Source organism: Solanum dulcamara, chromosome 3, assembly GCF_947179165.1.
Source record: "Solanum dulcamara chromosome 3, daSolDulc1.2, whole genome shotgun sequence".
In the NCBI taxonomy this organism is placed as follows: Eukaryota; Viridiplantae; Streptophyta; class Magnoliopsida; order Solanales; family Solanaceae; genus Solanum; species Solanum dulcamara.
This window is the reverse complement of record NC_077239.1, coordinates 12,304,176-12,311,019: the sequence shown is the minus strand read 5'-3', so window position 1 is coordinate 12,311,019 and position 6,844 is coordinate 12,304,176. Positions and strand designations below refer to the sequence as shown.

At 34.2% G+C, this 6,844-nt stretch overlaps 1 long non-coding RNA gene across 1 annotated transcript; it reads right to left on the bottom strand.

Moving 5' to 3' along the window:
* Positions 1-1,285: 1,285 nt before the first annotated feature.
* Positions 1,286-4,367, bottom strand: LOC129881550 (uncharacterized). The gene is made up of 3 exons (XR_008765609.1): positions 3,992-4,367; positions 3,470-3,537; positions 1,286-1,738 (listed from the first exon to the last, which is right to left on the bottom strand). It is a non-coding gene; the product is annotated as an uncharacterized LOC129881550 (long non-coding RNA).
* Between the last annotated feature and the right edge of the window lie 2,477 nt (positions 4,368-6,844).

Below are 6,844 nucleotides of genomic sequence, written 5' to 3'. Positions count from 1 at the left end.
ATTTTATGGAATATTTATAGGTGTAGGAAAAAACCCCAAATAAAATAACTAAGTTCAAAACTAATTGGGAAACCCAAAACCCAAAGGAATTGGTTCCTCGTGACAGTGTCCGCCTCAATATTATCTGAGAATGTATTCACATTCTGTCACGTGGCAGGTAGATTGATAAACGACCAATTTGATTTTGCTGATGATTTTGTTGAAAATTCTGCAAACAATTGAATATTATATAAATATAATATAATATAATATTCAATTTAATCCATTAAACTACCTGCTTGATTTTCTTGTATAATTTTTAATTTGTTTTGGCTCCGAATCTCTTCATTTTCATGTCAATTTAATCATACAAATAAATACACTATTTAGCACAATCCATAAAACTTATTCTCAAAAAGGACAATAAAAATACTAAATGTAAGGCAAATAATAAGTAAAAATATTCTCACATCATATGTGCTACTATTTTCTAGTCCGTCATCTGGAGAATTTGTGTTACTCCCATTAACAACATTCCAAAAATCCTCGCCCACAAGATATGATTTCATGCATGTCTTTCATACCTTGTAATTGGATTGGTTCAACAACTTCATCCCCAGTCAGTTAGCATGACCATTAAAATCCATAGAGAGAAACTAGTTGAATTTTCCACTAATCCAATCTTGAAATAAAATCTAGAAACCAATGTATGGCTATGACTCTGATATCATGTAGAGAATATTAGAAGAAAAATATAATTGAGAAGACTTTCTGCTAGCCCAAGACCGTAGCCAAGATTGGAAGATTTAACTAAAGAAGAGGAAGGCAAAGAGAAGAGATATTTTTGATTATGGAAGAAGACTATTGAATTGCTATGAATTTTGGTTGGTTACAAATGACTAAGGCCATTCTTATTGATACTTATGTATGGATGGTTCTAGATACTATTCTAGATACATCTGCAAGAATAATCTACATAACCTTATCTTTTAACTATCTAACAAGAATGTAGACTATTCTATAATTTACTACAAATATCTAATTTTTCAGAACATCTATACATTTCTTAAATACAACAAATACTAACGGTATTACTCTACAAAACTCTAAAAATTCCACTAAATATTTAAGATTATTTGTACCTCCAAAAAATCATCTTTATTTTTCACAAAAATATGGCTAAAGGACATTTGACTACTCTGCTTATGAAAATATCTAGACTTGAGAGTCCTATTACACCCCGTCAATCTGGACGTTTAGATAAAAGTTCAAGATTGTCACACAAATAACCATATTGAGAAGATGATAGCCCCGTTGTAAAGATATTAACAAGCTACAAACGAATGGGTACATATTGAACCACAAGATATTCCCTAAGCTATTTTGTCATGAACAAAGTACATCAATATTTTTGGAGCGGTCATGGAAAACAAGATTACGATTCATGTAAGTAGCACTAACAGTCACACAATACACTAACTGGATCACAGAGAAAAACACCAAGTTCTCAGAGAATATGACGAATCCAAGACATCTCAGCAACAATGTATGCAATGGCCTTATACTCAACCTCTATAGAGGATTTAGAAATTGTCGACTGCTTCTTTGAGCGTCAAGACATAAAATTTGAACCCAGAAACTCAACAGATCCAGTATTAGAGCATTGACTATCAGGACACCCAGCTCAATCAGCATCAGAATAAGAAACCATCATAGAAGTAGATGAGGAATACCAGAGGTGAAAGTTCCCTGCAAATACCTGAAAATACGCTTTACAACAAGAATGCAAGTGAGTAGTATCTGAACGTGTCATAGTCTAGTATTGAAGAGCACCAACCATGCTTCGATACTCACTACAATCTGATAGTAACTCACCATTCACAAGAGAGAGAGTAGTACGAGAAACCATAGGAGTACAAATAGGTTTATAGGTGTGGAGATGTGAAACTTAAGTAATAAATCATTAATATACTTCTATTGAAACAAATTAAGACCGTGAGAAGTACAAACAGCTTAGACGCCGAGGAAATTATCGATCTCACCTAAATATTTCATTAATAATTTATGTGAAAGACATCTAATAAAGAGATAAAGAAGAGTTGTATCACTACTAGTGAGAATGATATTATCAACATAGAGTAAAAATATAAGAACACAATTGATCTGAAGAATAAGCATAGAAGGGACAGATTTGCTGCAAATAAAACCACGAGTACTAAGAAATGTATTAAACCTATGAAACCAAGCACATGGAGCCAGTTTCAATCCATAAATACCTTTGGTGAGTTTTCAAACATGACGAGGATAATCTAGATGGTAGAAATCAGGAGGTTGCGCATTTTCAACATCTAATTGATGAATAGACCATATGAATGAGAAATAGCAAGAGAAAGCACAAAACAAACAATGGTGGCATAGATAACATGATTGAAGGTCTCATGATAGTCGATATTAGGTTGCTGATGAAAACCTTGTGCAACAAGACAAGCCTTTTAATGCTCAGTAGACCCATGAGAATTACACTTAATGCGATAAACCCATTTACAACCTACCAAGTTCATGTTTGGATTATATGGTACAAGTACCCAAGTGATATTTTCCAATAATGCATCAAATTCATCACCATGGCTTGCTGCTACTTGGGATATTTCGAAGCTTGATAGGATCATGAAGATAATTAGAACGTAGTCTAAGAGGGCACAATAGATAAATTAAGGCATAAGCTTATTTGACACTGGTGTATAAATGTAGAAAACATTCAAACCAAATGCTTTTAGAAAATAATAGTCCGGAGGTGTGTGAAAAAGTTTTTCAAAGGGATAAATCCCTTGTAAGATGGGAGTAGATAATCCATTGATAGTGTAAACAACATAGAAGACTGCATCAACCAAAACATCATAGAGGATACAAGATTCTACAAGTATAGTACACTTAAGATTAGTAATCATTTTAAGAAATCAAATAGATTCGGTCTTGTACATAAGTGAGGAAAGTAATCAAAAAAAGAAGAATATGACGATGTTTTCATTTAGCAACTTCATTTTGTTGAGGAGTATACGGATATAACTTATAAAAAAGGATACCAAAATTAGAAAATATAAACACCTGTCTTTATTATCAAATTCACCTCCTCCATCCCTCTGAAATGCTTTGATTTTGGTATTAAAAATATTTTCCACCCGCTTTTGAAATGCACAAAAATGCTTTAAAACCTTATATTTGTGTTTCAGAGGATCCCAGAAAAAATCATCAGCAAAATTACATCATATCGAAATCCCAAATTTGAAGAAATAGGAGAATACCATACATCAAAATAAATAATTCCAAAGATACACAATTAATGAAAAAAGAATTAAGTAAACTAAATTTGATATTTTTGTTCCTTTGACTAGATAAAACTTGAGATCCATTGTGTCCCTAACATCGATGTCAAACAATATCACTAGATTATCTAACAACAACAGATGTTTGAGGATAAGATAATTCATACCGAGGAGAAAAAGGACAGATATTGCCCTTACTGGAAGCTTGAGGGAGAGTTTGGCCTGAGGTTTTATCCTTGACAGAAACATAAGTAGAGTCAAAATTTATATTACCATTATTATTTTTGCATAACCTTTTGACAGAGACTAAATATGATGAAATTGAGGAAAATAAAAATGGAATTCAAGTGAAGGGGGCATGAGGAAAGATGGTATTTCAAAATATCCAATATTTTTAATGTCAAGAAAAGTTCCATCCCCAACCAATACAAGATTAAAGCCGTTGTAAATAGATTTATGCAAAACGTTAACCTTCGAATGAGGCCATGTAAGTAGATGCAGCTGAATCAAAATACTATGTAATCATTTGTTTCACCAACATATATTGTTGGAAAAGACTTGGAAAGATCATTAGCAACAAATAGCATGGTTGACGCAATTGTTACTAGGTTGTGGACCTATGATTCATGTTGATGTTGTAGTATTTATAGATTATGAAATATATAAAACAGGGAAAGCATAACCAATACCTGATAGAGACTGTCCATTGATAGTATGCATTAAATAGTTGTTCAAAGGCAATTGATGCATGTGAATACCCCAATCATAAGAACCATATCCTTTTTCGCCTCTTTCTCGACCTTAGGATGAGGAAAATCATCCTCAATCATGATCACCTTAAGAAACAAATTGTGAATCAGACAGTAAAATGTGAAACAATCTGAGTAGCAAATGTTTGAGGTGAATCAAGCTCCTTAAAGCATTACAACCATTGTTCATCAACCAAAAGCTTGGTGTGTAACTCCTCTAGAGTCATTTGTCCAGGAAAGTGAGTGATGATTTCAATTAATGTGTGTAACACCTCGTATTATTCTAACTTAGATCAATCCAGAAAAGACTAGAGAAGATGAGGAATATGGACTGCCCAGTGGACCACGAGGGTCACCTACGACCCGTAGAAGTTTCTACGAGTCGTAGGGATGACTTGTATTCCCCCGCACTTAGCTAAATTTGAGTTAATGAGAACCATTCCTATGGGCCAACTTTTGACTTGATGAGTCGTCCTATGGTCTACAATCCGTAGAAGGTTGGTCATAGACCCATCTATCCAATTCTAGTAGGGTCTAAATTTGGACCCCAACTTCGCCCATTGCGAAAAATTCCCCACTGCTGCCTCCCATATGAGAGGGGCCCAATGACCGGTAGAAAGTTCTACAGTCTGTAGGAAGGCCCGTAGACAACCTCGATTAGCTTTTAAGTGGGGGTAAATTGGTCTTTTTCCACCTTTTTCAAACCAAAATCATGACATTTTGGGACAAATATAAGTCTCTTATCAGTACCCGACGTGTTTTTTCTCTCATTAATACTTAGAATATTTTGAGAACAAGGATTGGAGAGAAGGAGAAAAGCTAGGATTCAACCGTTTCAACCAAGTTCTTGTATTTTCGCTTAGATCATTGATCTTCTAGGTATGTAACGCTAATCACAACGTTGGACTGAGTTCGTCCTCGTACCCTACATTTTTGTTCAGTCAAGTTTGAGTTTGAGTTTCAATCTCATTAAATTGAGTTTTTGAGTTATTTATATAATTCCTTATTGAGTTCTTTGTTTCTATAATTATATTGCGATGATTCCTATGATTTGCGCTCTTGCATTGCCATTCATGTCTACATTTACATGAACCTTAGTTTAGTATTGTGTATTGTTTATTCCCATGCACTAATTTGAATTTAAAGAAATGATTAAATTTCATATCTTAATTGAGAAAAGAGTTTTGAGTATGATTTAGTACTTGAGTTGTGAAGTTCTTATTTCCCTAATTTTAAGCATGAGTTTTACCAAGTCGAAACGAGTTAAAGTATTAAGCTTAAAGGATATTTTTGAGAAATAAGTTTGATAGTATGAGATAAAGTTACAAGAAAGCTAAAGAGAAGCATTGTGAGTTTTACTCACAGTTTAATATGAGCATTACATTTCATGTTTTGGGAGTAGTATTGAACACCGAGTTGGGTGAGAGCCAAACGACTCTAGCCCCTAAACTACGTAGCCATCGTATGATAGGATCGTACCAAAAGTCGGGCGACTCCTCATTGCCTATGAGAAGGCTCATAAGATGAATTCATAAGTTAAACTTTGTCCCATACCCTGGCAAGGTATGGAATGGCTCTGGCAATGTGGAAAAGACGTTGTATCATTACGAAACTCATAGTGGTGGTTGTCGGTTAGAGAAACTTTCCAGGAAAGTAAAGTTATATTATTTTAAGTTGCTTTTATTGCATATTTTGTTTGATTAAGTTAAACTGATTGTTCACTACATGAACACAGTCTTTTGCAATTGAATTATATTCAGTCTTTAGTTCAGCTTATTTGTTTTATTTTGCTATATTACATACTATATATTCTATGTATTGATATCATTCGACGCTGCATCTTTTTATGATGCAGAAACATGTGCTAGAGATATACCTGTCAATTGGGATGGTCTACCTGGTGGCCGGCCCATTAACACCGAATAAGTAGGGGCCCGACATCGGTAAACCCGACACGCTACCCGGACCAAGTCCTTAATGGACTGGGCCAGTCTGGTTAATTTATTGCACCGGTTCAATAAGGGACCGGTAACCGGCCGACCAGTTCACCGACCTGGTTTAAATTATTTTTATTTTTTTAGAATATATCAGTTGGGCACAACGGCTATATAGTCGTTAGCCTAATGGGCACTTTCTGAAAAGTGGCCAAAATTGTCATTTTTTAAAAAAAAGATATTATTAATTAATTTTTTTCTATAAATACCTATAACATTCAATTATTTTTTCCCAACGACAATCATCTAATTCTCTCTCAATTTCTCAATTATCTCTTAAAGTGATATCAATCTTTTATTATTTTTTACAATTAACAATATCAAGTGGAAGTTTTCAACTTTCAAGTGTACAACATTTCATCAATTTTACAATTCTTTGTTTGATTCTGACAATTTAGTATAATCGTTCTGTCACGCCCCGAGAGGGTACCCTAGACGTGACCGGCACTCGAAAATCATTTCTGGCCTTTAAGCGAACCACTTGGTCTAATCACACTTTTATTCAGTCACATTCTATCAGCGGAAGACTCAAATCATAAGAATACTATTCATAATAAGGCCAAAGGCCAACCATATCTCCATTCAACAACTAGTAAAAATAATACTAGTCACAACGAAATAATTCAGCATCATCCACACTCTAGTCTATGAAGCCTCTATCAACAATATAAGAGGTGTCAATGACATGTTCATGGCTACCACAAATCAAAATAAAGGAAAACTAACTCAAAGCTGAAAAGATAACTGCGGTATCCTCCGGAAATAAAGAGGACTCACCAACTAGCTGGAAATGAATAGA